At 63.9% G+C, this 12,866-nt stretch overlaps 1 protein-coding gene across 1 annotated transcript in view; it reads right to left on the reverse strand.

The window, feature by feature from the left end:
- Positions 1 to 7,213, reverse strand: part of CPNE2 (copine 2) — a 40,604-nt gene extending 33,391 nt beyond the window's left edge. The window contains exon 1 of the mRNA XM_045818942.1: positions 6,962 to 7,213. The gene's annotated coding sequence lies outside the window, so the exon portion shown is untranslated. The remainder of the gene's footprint in view (positions 1 to 6,961) is intronic.
- Positions 7,214 to 12,866: the final 5,653 nt, after the last annotated feature.

Here is a 12,866-nt window from a genome sequence, read left to right on the forward strand (position 1 = left end):
AGCCTCGGGTGTTCGGGGCAAGCTACCCGGCCAGGGCCCAGAGTGTACTGATTAAACGTTCATCTTATTGAAAAAATACCTGCGCAGCAACACCAGACGGGTGTTTAACCAAACAACTGGTTACCATCACCTAGCCCAGCCGACACACGAAATCAGCCATCGCCGCGGCCGTCCGCTCCTCGCAGACCCGCCCGGGGGCGTGTTCCCGCTTCTCCGCCTGCGTGCCGCCCACACAGACGTTCCTGCCCCGAGAGCGGTTAGCTAGCTGCGCCCGCGGGAAGTCGGCTCCGCTTGACACGTCCCGCTTTGATGAAATGTTCGAAACGACGCGGGGACTGCAAAGCCCCTCCTGAGCCCCGGTTATTTACGTGGTCACCACACCGTAACAACTGGCTTAGGAAACGTCACCCACACTTGAGCTTGAAGAGGGGACTGACAAGCCCAGTTGGCTGGGGGGCTGTCCCGCAAAACGGAAGGTCGCCAGTTCGATTCCCAGTCAAGGCACATGCCTGGGTTGCAGGTTCAGTCCCCGGTCAGGGTGCATATGAGAGGCAAATGATTAATGTTCTCTCCCTCTCCTTCTCCCTCCCTTCCTGTCTCTCTAAAAAGTAAATAAATTATATATATATATTTAAAGGTTTTAATTATTTATTGTAGAGAGAGGGGAAGGGAGGAAGAAAGAGAGGGAGAGAAACATCAATGTGTGGTTGCTTCTGGCATGCCCCCTACTCGGGACCTGGCCTGCAACCCAGGCATGTGCCCTGACCGGGAATCGAACCGGCAATCCTTTGGTTCACAGGCCTGTGCTCAGTCCACTGGACTACACCAGCCAGGGCAAAATATATTTTTTTAAAAGGTGAGACCGAATCTTACTTTCATCTCCCTTGTTCCCAGCACAGAGAGGCGGTGGACGGGGGCTGGACCACTGCTTGTGGAAAGTGAGGGAGCGGGAAGGGCAAAGGCTCCCAGCAGCCTGGGAGCACAGATTCACCGAATCCCAGCGTTTGGGAATCCTGGGATTTTGGAATCGTAGGTTCTTGGAATCTCTTGAGCTGAAAGGTTTTAGCATTGGTCAGGCTCCCCCTTCCAGCCACACACACCCACTCCGACCACAGCCCCAGCACCCCGGCCTCCCACAGCCCTGGTTCTCCGAGAGCTTGGGGCGGGGGGGTGGAGCCCCGAGCTGCTCAGGCTCCCTGGGCCCCCTGCACACTTCACTTACTGCAGCCGGCTCCTGCCAGGCCGTGCGCGGCCAACGGGCTGAGGCTGTCATCCAGGTAGGGGGTGGCATCTCCACACAAATCACTTCTCCACCTTAGCCGAGGCGCGGAAGACACTGCACTCCCGACAGGCAGCCAGGCCATTATGGGGATAAATATAGACGCAGACAGCAGGGCGAGGAGGCTACCGCGGGAGCTGACCCAGATGGCCCCGAGCCCCCCGCCTCCACCACACCACACCACACCCAGAGGGAGGCTCTTCTCCGTGGCCCCCTTCTGACCCCTAGGCTCTGCCCCTGGGGGAGGGGGCTCCCCGGAGCGCAGGGTTCTGTCCTGCTTCTGCCAGGGCCTCCCTTCTAGCCCCGGCGCCCTCACTCGCAAAGTGGGGAAGCAGCGCTGGTGATGCCCTGCCCTCCAGCTTCCCAGGAAGCACCATGGGGCTGGGTGTGGAGGTGCTCTGGGAGCCGGTAAGTACTTCAGGGACCTTGGGGTGGGTCTGGCCAGTCTCAGAGGGCGGGCCAGGCTAATGGAGGGTGGACGGCATGGCGACAGTGACCACGGGCCGAAGTTGTCCCAACCTGGCTTTATTCAAAGGAGGCCTATGGGGCAGCCTCAGGGGCTGGGACACAGCCCTGGGGCCCTACCCTGCGGGGCCCACACCTGCCCAGGGGACTTCCACGGGGAAGACTAGGGCACAGGGGCTCCCAACTCCATGTGAACTCCCACAAGCCCCTTCTCCTTTCTCTGCACCCACTTTCCTGCCGGTCAAGGCTTGGCCCTTCCAGCCTTGGGGACTTGACAAATGTCGCTGTCTTCCCTTGGCTGCTCTGGCGCCCAGCCCCAGGCTCCTGTCCAGCATCTCTGGGCTAATAAGTCCTGAAAGTCCTCTGGACCCGCCCAGTGCCTGAATGCCCCCTGGGGTCCTGCCATGGTTCCCTCAGCTCACACCTCCCTGCCGATGGGGTCTCCCCGCCTTTTGTTAACGGCCCCCCCGGCCATGTGCTGGCCACCCGGATTGCACCCTGTTCCCCCAAAGAGGCACTCACCACCCCCTCTCATCCAGACAGCACCCAGGCAGAGCCCACACCCAGGAACGCAGGCCCTGCTGGGCAAGTCCTCCCGCCGAGGACATCACCGTGCATCCGCTCTTCAGCTCCCGGCCGCAGCTCCCAGGATGCTTCCTGCGAGCCCGGCCCGGCCCCGCCCGGAGGTCTGCATCGCTCCCTTTCCGTCTCCCTGCAACCCAGCACTCGGGCCCCTTGCGTATGGCCCCCTGTCACAGAGCGGGGAACTGAGGCACAGAGAGGTGATGTCCTCTGCCTGTTAGGGGCTCTGTTGTGCCCCCCCAAAAAGATATATTGAAACCCTAACCCCCGGAACCTCAGAACGGGATGCTGTTTGGAAACTGGGGAGCTGCAGACGTAACCGGTTAAGATGCGGTCACCCTGGAGTAGGGCGGGCCCTCATCCGACACGCCTGGTGTCCTTATGGAAGGACAGTGTGAAGACACAGAGGGACGACGGCCACCGGAGGGAGGCAGGGACTGGAATGGCGCTGCCACAGGGTAAGGGAGGCCTGCGGCGACTGGAAGACTCGGGGAAGCACCTGTCCCTCAAGGCTTTAGAGGGAACGTGGCCCTGCCAGCACCTTGAACCTGGGCTTCTAGCCTCCAGAACTGCTGTTTTAAACCATCGGGTGGTGATCCTTGGTCACAGCAGCCCTGGGAAACTGACCCACCGCTCCCCTCCCCCGAGGCCACAGGGAGGTGACTTGGGAAGATTGTTGGGGCCCAGCGGGAGGGAGGGGTTGAACGTCATCGTCTTTCGTGTCATGAGGACGGAAGGCCAGGGCACAGGGGCAGGCCAGGTGCCCCCAGATCCTCACCAGACGCATGAGCCCCTGAAGGAGACAGAGCTGCGTTGTGGGGAGAACGGGGCCCTGGGGTCACTAGGCATGCTCCCACCTCAGGACCTTTGCACATGCTGTATCCTTGCCCCAGGGCTCTCCTCCCTCCCTCACCATCCGCTCCTGCGGCTGCCGGGCACCAGGTGGGCTGACACGCAGCTGGGAAGGAGACAGCAAGGCCACAGGGGAGCATCCCAGCATGAACCTCACCGTCTCCTCCCCAGGAGGCCCCCCCGACCTCCCTCAGGAGGGTCAGGAGACCCTCACCGCATCACCTTCCCACCAGAGCCACTGGGCCTGCCTCCTTCTCTTTGCGGCATCCTCCCGTCTGCAGTTTTCCTGCCTCTCGGTCACTTGCTAGTCTCTCCTTGCCCCCCACTCCACTCAGGACTCCGCGGCTGCACCCTCCTCGCAGCCCCGAGCCCGGAGAAGCTGCTCAACTGTTCGATGAGTGACCGCCGGCGACTGCACGGGGAGGGGACCCTCCCCGGGAGGCGGGGACCCAGAGCCGCAGGTGGAAGGGGAGCTGAGACGGCTGTGCGTGGCCCTCTTCTGTGGGCGAGCCCTCTCACAGCTGCCACCTTCCGAGCCCCCCCCCCAGGACAGCGGCGGGGGGAGGAGCCCCTGGCCCAGAGAGCCCCACTTTCGAGTTGAAGAATCTGCGCTCCGAGGAGTTAAGAGACTGAGTCACACGGGGAACGGGGGATTCTCCCCAGGACACCTCTGTCCACCGGGCAGGCAGGGGATGACAGCGGGTGACACCCCACCCTCTATGACCCCCAGCCCCGAGTCCTTCATTGCCAGGTGGATGCCACCTTCTTCCAGACACATGCCTCTCCTGGTCCCCCAGGCCACACCTGTCCCTTCTCCGTCGGCGAACCCCCTGCCCTCTGAGGGTCCCCTCGCACCAGAGACCCGAAAGGGCAAACCCATGATTCTGCCACCCACCGTCACGCAGTCTCACGGACCCATCCGACAGGAGGGGCGGAGCCGGTCCCTGCACTCACAGCTACTGAGCCCCAGCCCCAGAGCCGGGCAGAGCCGGGAACCAGATGGACGCCGTCCCCACCCGCTCGGGCAGCTGACGCCCCTTGAGCAGGAGGACAGAAGACAAGCCGACACCCAGAAGAACAAACAAGATGACAGCAGCGCGTGGCTAATGCCCCGGGAGAGATTCGGCACATCGATGTGATCACGAGTGAGGGGTGGGTGGGTGGCGAGTCTCACCTCGGGCCCTGGAGGGGGAAGGCGTGGACAGGCCAGCACACTCGAGCCCACCATGGCATGGAGGCGGGGTGGCCCGGTGAGGGGGCAGGACCCCGGGCTGAGAGCCAGGAGGTGCCTCGGACCCCGACCCAGTGCTCAGGCTCAGTGGAATGGCAGGAAGCAGCCACGCACCCCTCCCCTCGACCCTGTACTCCCCGTTCCAGGTGGGGAGGGTGGGGGTACGAGTGGGACAAGACCGCTGCCTTCTGTAGCTGCTGCCCACCAGGATCCCAGGGGGCTGGGGCTTCCAACCCCTCGTCCTGCAGGGGCCCGGGCAGCCCTGCAGGGAACCCGCCCTCTGTCTGAAGCTGTCTTCCCCAAAGGGGAGGGGGCTGGACCCCTGAAATGACAGTCCCAGCTCAGCGGCCCCTGTCAGGGTGGGAGGTGGAGACTCTGGGGAGACCTCCACCAGGCAGAGGGGACCCTTCCTGGGACACACGTCCCCGTTCTGACAGGAGCGAGGGAATCCTTAGAGAGTGCTCTCTGTCACCTGCCACTCCTTGGAGCCCCGAGAGGCCAGCCCAAGGAGGGGGGAGGAGGGCACCCACTGGAACGACCATCCCCCCGGATCTCCAGGGGCCGGTAGCACCTTCCCGCTCTGGACCCTGCCCCTGGAACAGCCCACAAGTCCCACGCGGGGTTCCGGGTCCGGAGGCTCCTCTCCCCAGGGAGGAGGCGGGAGCGGCAGGGGCGGGTTGGCCTGAGGAAGTCCCAGAAGGGATCCTAAATGCAGTCGCCCCATCGGGAACACTGACGTTCCCATGAATGCGGCACCAGAGGTCAAGGGTCGACGAGCGCTTATCACGGACCGGTCACGGCAGGGGCGTGCCCTCGAGTTGAATCCTCAGACCACCTCGACCACCTAGAACATTATAGAGGCAGAGAGTATCGTTCTCACCGCTTTGTGGGCAAAGCAACTGAGGGTCTCCCCCCCACCCCCACCCTCTTATGTCCCTGAGATTTTCATTCTCACGGCCTTGGGGAGGAGGGTCCCGTGGAACACCACCAGACACCCCATTTGCCGTTCACGAAGGGCACCCCACTTTGCAGAACACCTGCCCCCCGTGCCCCCAGTTCCACCCTCCCGGCAGCCCCCTAAACGGCACTGGGTTGTGCTTTGCTTCATTGCAAAGATGGAAAAAACCCGGAGCCCAAGGGGTGACGGGGACACGGATGGGAAGTGGCAGAGGTCCGGGAGAACCCACGTGACGACATTCTTCGCCGCACGTTCTTTCCGTGAGGAAGCTGCCTGGGTGACCCCCGGACTCGGCCAGCTCCGTCGCCTGCCCACCTGGGGCAGCGCCAGCGCTCACTGGGTCACCGGGCCCTGTGCCAGCGGGATTGCAGTACAGCTTCTCCTCTCTGTTTGCTCCCAGCGGCCCCGCACGAGCCTGGGACCATTGGCCCATTTTATAGATCCAAACAGGGGAGCTCAGAGGGGAGGAGGCCCCAGGTCGGGGGGCAGGCACTGCTGGGTGGGTGTTCAGATGGGGGTCTCCCAAAGCTCCCATCAGAGCTGGCCTGGAAGGTGACAGCTGGGCCCCTTCCCCCCCATTACTGAAGCTGTGAGTGCTCCAAGAAACAGAAAAGGCCCCCCGCCCCCCTGGTGACAGCCCACACCCCTAGGCAAGCAAACAAAGGGCCCCCCAGATTCTCCCAGATCCCTCGCCCTGGTCGATACCCCCAGTACAAAACAGGGCTGGGGGTCACAGGCAACAGGAGCCCCCAACTGGCTACCAGAGCCCTGGGCTCCAGTGCCACCTGTGACCCAGGGCAAAGCACAGCCCGCTTTGAAGGCGACCCTTCCCCGGGGGGGGGCTCGCGGAAGGGGGTGGGAAGGGGGAGGCCGCAGGGTGGAACGGGAAGAGAAGGGAAGAGGTAAGACCCCTCTCCGTTCAGAGGAGCAGTGCTGGGAGGGGAGGGGGAGGGGCGCAGGAAGGAAGGAAGAGCATTGCTCTCTCTCTCCATGTGCCCCTTCCCCGCCCCCAAACAGACAGGTGCCAGACAGCTCTGGCGAAAAAACTAGTTTGCAAACACACTCCGACTTCTGGTAAGCTGCAAGCTCCACTCCCTCTCTTGGCTCCACCTTCCGGGGCTAGGAGCTGGCTCTCGGGCAGCTCCCTGGGGCTGGGGATTTGGAAGCCGGTATGGGACGAGGAGAGGGGCCCGCGCCCGTCAGGAGCCAGCCCGACCTGGAGTCTTCAGCAGCTGCGACCGTGGCGAGGACTCGGGCCTCCGGACGCCCCTAGACTCCCCGGGGAGGTAGGAGGGTCCCTAAAACAGCTGGGCTGAGATCCCCCGAGGGCGCAACCCAACTCCCGCCCCCTGCCCCTCCCTACCCCTCGGCAGTCCGGGTGAAGCCGGAGCGCCCCCGAGTGGCCGGGTCGGAGCTGAGTCACCCCAGCGCCGGAGTCAGGGTGAGCGCGGGTGGCGGGGGCTTGGGGCGCCGCAGCCCCCGGAGGCGGAACCCAGCTTCCTTCCAACCCGCCAGAACGTAAGCCCCAAGGCCGAACTTGAGCGCTCGCGCCAGGGCGCCCCGCCCGCCCCTGGCCCTCCCGGGCCCCACTCACCGCGGGTCCCGGGGGCGCCGCTGCCTTCACCGCGCGGCTGCGGCTGCCGGTGCTCCGGGCCGCCGGGGCATCCCCGGGCGCTCCCCTGCTCGGCCGGGCCCGCGGGCGCGGGACGGGCTCAGGGCGCTGCCCGCGCGGCCAGGGCCAGCTCGCGGGCGCTCCGAGCCGCTCGGGGTCCGGTCCTCCTCCGGGGCCGGGCAGGCGGGCGACGGCGGCGGCTCGGGCTCCTCCCCCCGATCGAGGAGGGGCGGGTGTGGGGAGGGAAGTGGGGAGGCGAGGCGCGCGCTTCCTGGAGGGGCGAGCGCTCCCAACGGGCGTGGCAGGGGCACTGTCCCGCCCGCTGCCCGCCTTTCCCCGCCCGCGGCGGGCGCGCCCTGGCACTCCGTGCTCTTGGCACCGCGGGGTCGGAATGTTGGAGGCCGGAATCCGAGGGTCCGATCGTACCGGGCTGGGACTCCGAGGGTCGGAACCCCGGAACCGCTGCTTCGCACCCTCCCCAGGCCGGCGTCGCCGGAGCCTCGGCACGGCCGAGGGCCGAGCGCCGTGAGCTCGGGGCTGCCGACGCGGGAACCGAGGGGTGGGCTCAGCCCGGGCCTGCGGGGTTCCCAGAGCGCCGCCTGCCGCCTCGACCCCAAGGGCCGATGGGCTCCGCGCCGCGCCCTCGGGGACACACCGCCGGGCTCAGTGCCGGGCGGCACTGGGCAGCGCTAGGACCGCAGGGCTCGCCTTTTCTCGCTCCCTTTATCTATAGCAAAAGAGCTCGGCGTTTTCTTGCTGCCAGAGGCTGGGAAGATGACACATATTTCTCTGACAAATAAGATAAAGACAGTTTGAACAGCACCTGGAGCTTGTCACCCAGAGGGCAATTAGGCGGGTCCTTGAGGCCCTCTCCCCGCCCCCCCCCCCCCGCCGCGCTGAAAACCCCTCCTTCGAAGGCCTTCTCACCCTAGAAAACGCATCCATTTAACAATGCGGCTGCAGCCGCAGCTGCAGCCCGGCCGTTCACGCTGTAGGCCCTTTGGGGGTATGTGGTCTACCCTCCCCCCCAATTCAGTGTCACAGGCAACCGAGCCCCATTTCACCAGATTGTGGGGGAGGAAGCTGTCGAGACCACAAGGCCACGTGCGAAGCCCTGGGCCCTGCCCTCGGAGGGCCAGCTCACAGCGCCTGGGTTGTGGGTGTTGCGTGTCAGGCAGGTGCGGGTTAACCTGGAGACGCACACTGCCCACTGCCTTCGCGTCTGAGTCACAGGCACTTTGCTGCCTTAGAGGGGCGGCCACTAGAGAGCCCCAGGGTGCTGAGCTTCCTTCTCTGCCTGCCTGCCTGCCTGCCCTCCTTCTGTGCTGCCTTTCGACAAGCGCTCTCCTGTCTTGCCTCCCCCTGAAGTCTGCAAAGCCCTCGGCCCAGTTATGGGGCAAACCGATGTGTAGGTGTTCTCAGCCCCAGCGCCAGCCTTTCCCTCCAGGGCCTCGCCTGGCCCCCGGAACCTCTCTCCTCTCCTCCCGCCGAAGCAGGAGGACCAGGCACTGAGATGCATGATGGGGAGCCCAAGTAGGCACCCTCCCCTCGAGTTGCTCACCTCCCCCCACCCCTCCCACGGTGGGGGGGGGGGTGGTAAGACCATGACCCAGGCAATCCTATGACTGGATGAAAAGTTCAAAGGTGGGAGGTGGGGTGGCCCAGAAGGCCCAGCTCAGCCCTGGGCCTCAGGGAGCCTTCCTCCAGGAGACCCGGGGATGAGGGAGTCGGGCCTGCCCCAGGGGCAAGAAGACCCCTGGCCACGGGCACCGAGTATAAAGGCCGGGGCTTCCAGCAGTTCCACTCCTGGGGACCTACCCAAGGGAGATGGAAACATGTCCACACAAAAAGACTTGGGCCTGAAGGTCCGTTGCAGAATGACTTAAAAGAGCCAAAAAGTGGAAGCAACTCAAGGGTCCCTCGGCTGATGCGCTCTGGCCGTGCAGTGGAACCGCATTCAGCCACAGAAAGGTCCGATGGACACGCAGAGGGATGAACTTGGAAGACCTCATGCTGAGTGCAAGGCAGAAGCCGGTCGCAGGAGCCCCCGTGGTGTCTGATTCCACTCCTGTGAGCCGTCCACACCAGACACAGCCACGGAGGCGGGAGGCCGATGACGGGCTGCCCGGGGCAGGAGGGGAGAACGGGGAGTGAGTGCTGTTGGTCCCGGGCTTCTCCGGGGGGGTGATGTAAAGTGTTCTAAAATGGACTCGGATCCTTGGAAGGGGTGAACGCTGCAGTGTGTGAATTACATCTCCGTAAAGCTGCCTCAGAGGAAGTCAGGGGTCGGGGGAGCCCAGGGGTCTGTGGCGTAGGTCCAAGTGTCCACCGCGAGCCGGTTCCGCACCCTGCCCCCGACACACAGCCGCTCCTGCAGGACGTTGCAGGGTGAGCCCTGGGAGAGATCTCTCTGCACCCGCGGGCGGCCTGAACTTCCCTAAATAGGCCTCTGTGTGTGTGCGTGCTCGCGTAAAGCACCTGCTGCCTGGATATTTATTGCCACAGCCCTGGCCGTCTGGACAAACAGATCAGAATAGCCAGCGCCGCCGGCACACTCTGGCGTGCCGGTGAATGAAAGGCACTGGAAGGAGCACCGCCTGGGGACCGGGCGCTGGCTGGCCTCCGGGGTGTGGGTGGGGCAATGGTGGAGGGCGATCTGGTTATGGCTCCCACACCACCCCAAACCATGTTAACTGCCCCGGTTGTGGGGGCCAGCCGGGGCCTGCGAGGGCAGCTCTTACTCAGGGCTGCCTCCAACAGTTGCAGCCAGGTGATGACAGGGGCTGGGGGCACCTGGGAGGTTTTCTCGCACGTGTCTGGCCCTTGGTGCCGGATGGCAGCTGGAACGCGTACTTGTGACTGCTCCCTTGGCCCAGGCTCCCTCCTAGCCCGGCAGCCCCCGGGTCCCCGCTGTGCGCGTGCCAGGAGAACCAGGTGGAGGAAGCCGGTGGACCTAGCTTCGCAAGTCACAGACGGTCACTTCTGCTGTTGTCCCCACTCCAGAGACCCTGCCGCCTCTGGGTGAGAGGAGTATCACATCGTGGGAAGGGAGATACTGTGGTGGCTGTTTTGGAAGATGCCACCTGCCACAAGGGTTAATAAGGAGTCAGATCAGTGATGGCAACGTCCCCTCAAGGATCTGGACCCCCCCCAGTTAGAGCCGGCACAGCTGATTCCAGCGCCCAACCTCAGGCACTGACTCACGGCCCAGGGTTTGAATCCCAGCCCCTCCAGTTCCTGCCTGGATGAGCCCACACAGTCCTCTGGGCCCTGGTTTCCTCCTCCGTAACAGGAAACGGTAGATTTAGTGCCTGCTTCACGGATGACTGTGGGAATCCAGTGGGGTCCCAACTGGTGTGGCTAGCTGGCACCAGGTGTGACGGAGCACCGGGCTCCAACGTCGTCACTGCTGTTTTTGAGTTCCAGGGGGGCAAGTCTCTCCAGTGCCAGCAGGCCCTCTTCCAGGTGCCCAGGCCGCCCTGGCCCCTCTGGCCAGTCCCAGACACCTCCGTCAGCCCGAACCTTGCTCTCGGCATCCATGGGTGGGGGTGGGGTCCTGTGCCCAGCCCAGCCACTCAATCTGCAGCCCCCCCCCCCCCTTGGCCTGTGCTCTGGTCTTGAAGGCTCCTCTTCTGTGGCCTCCTCCGCAGGGCAGAGGCCGGCTTCTGGGTGGCCAGGCAGAGTTAGGGCTTGTGCGGGAGGAGCAGTACGGGGCGGGGGGGGCAGCATCCAAGGGCCGAGGGTGAGGAAGGGCTTCGGCTCTGAGGGCTGGGGGACACATGGGTGGGGGGGGTGCTGCCTGGGCTGGCTGGGGCGGGGAGGGGATTCGAGGAAGACCAGCTTTTGGAGGCAGGGGGGCGCTTCCTGAGCCCCACCTTGGGAGGGTCTTGACCCCACCAGCTGCTGCAAGGTCTTTTCCGGGAAGCTCCGTGGTGTCGCAAGGGTGTGTCTGGCTTTGTCTAAGGCTGCCACCCTTAGTCCTGGCCTTACTGGTTCAGGGGTGAAGCTGGGGCCAGAAGCAGGGCCAGGAAGGACACACAGGGCTCCCACCTTCCCCAGCACCCTGCTCTCTCAGGAGCACGCCGACCCACGAACCAGCTGGGTCCCCAGCCTGGACCACCCCAACATCCTCCCTTCCTCCTTGCTCCGGGGCTGGAATCCGAGCTCCAGGAAGCACTGGCTGTGTGACCCCAGGCAAGTCTGGTTCCTCTCCGGGCCTCCGTTGCCTCGTTTGTGGAAACGGGAGAGTGTCGCTCAGGGTGCGGCTGTGGGTCTAGCGGAAGTCATCGCAGGCGGTGAACTACAACCAAGCAAGGCAGGTGGGGGGGTTCAGAAGCCCCCCTGGGGAAGCACGGAGAGTAACCGGAAGGCCATCTTTGAGCTGGAAAAAGTAGGTCCTTGTGCCTTGTCCTGTTTCGCTCACCCGCTCTCCGTACAGGTGAGGGGACTGGGGCTGCTGGGGGGGGAGGGGCGGGGCAGGGACAAGTCTCACAATTTGGAAGGGAAGAGAGTAGATCCTAAGACTCCTCATCTCGTGGAAGAAATGTTTTCCTTTTTTGTGTGTGCCCGTATGAGACGATGCTAACTGATTGTGACAATGATTTCACAGTATGTGGAAGTCATACCACTTACACAGTGGTCCATGTCGATTATATCTCAGTAAAAACTGGGGCGGGGCAGCTGGGGGGCATTGGGGGGTAAAGGTCGCAAAGACCCAGACTTGATTCCTGGCACTACCACGTCCTAGCTGTGCGCCTTTGGGCAGGGTAGGAGCAGTCTCTGGGTCGTAGTCCTCATCTGGGGACGGAGCGAGGGGCGCCAGCAACTTCAGGACAGAATTCTCCGTGTGGGTGCCAGCGCTTGCCTAGCCTCTTCCAGCCAGCACGCCCCCTGGAGGCGGCGAGTCTCCATCCTTGCCTGCACCTCAGCATCGCCCAGGAAGCTCTCTAAATACTCCATTTTTAAAAAGGTATTTTCAGAAGCTCCCCAGGTCAGGGCTGAGATCCGCTCGCCAGTCTCCAGTCTCACCAGGTTAGGTGTGGTCCGGCAGCAGGGACACGGCTGGGGGCTTCTTAGAAATGCAGACTCCCGGGGCCCCACCCCAGCGCCTGCCCTGCTGAGCCAGAATCTGCATGTTAACGAGAACCCTAGATGATTCCACGCCATGCCTTATGTAGTTTCCGTAAGTACACTCTGATGGTCTGAGAAGCACGTGTGTAAAGGTGGGCACTCCACCTGTGAAACCACAGGGTGGAGGCCAAGTGAGAAAGTAGCAAAATGAGCTCATCCCAGCCTTGCTGAGAGGCATGGCGACTTCCCGGGCCGATCCCATTCCTAGGGAGAAGACGCGAAGGGCTACTTTGCAGAGGCAGGGAGCAGGGAGGCTGGACCCCATCCGTGTTCGAGAGAAAAACAGTCCAGGCCTCCAAGCGGGCGGGGTCAGGAGCGGCAGGTTCCTAATGACGCGGACGAGGTGATTGCGCACTGATCTGCGGCGGCCCTGCCAGCGCCGCAGCGCGGCCCATGCTGTGGGTTTCCCAGGGAAGCTGCTGAAAGCTTCCCCGGGGGGTTAGAACGTGGGCAGAGGGGGAGGAGGGGAAGAAGAGACGGGGAAACGGGAAACGAATAAGCAGCAAACTCAAAAGAACGTCCCTGAGCCCTGCAGACCGTGCTCGTCCCCTGGCCTGGAGCTTCCGGGTGGTGCTGTGTTCCTTCCTCGGCCGGGACTCCCCGGACACGGCACTGTCAGGCTTCGAGGGGCTCACTCTCCAGTCTCGGGCACGAACAGGAGGAGGGGCACAGCCCCCCTCGGCATGAGGGTGCACGCAGAGGGCCCACGGTGGTCCTCTGGGCATCGTTTTCCGGGAAGCGGAGAGAGGATTTTGGG

Source organism: Phyllostomus hastatus, unplaced genomic scaffold (assembly GCF_019186645.2).
Source record: "Phyllostomus hastatus isolate PE091 unplaced genomic scaffold, TTU_PhHast_1.1 phas_scaffold_345, whole genome shotgun sequence".
Classification (NCBI taxonomy): domain Eukaryota; kingdom Metazoa; phylum Chordata; class Mammalia; order Chiroptera; family Phyllostomidae; genus Phyllostomus; species Phyllostomus hastatus.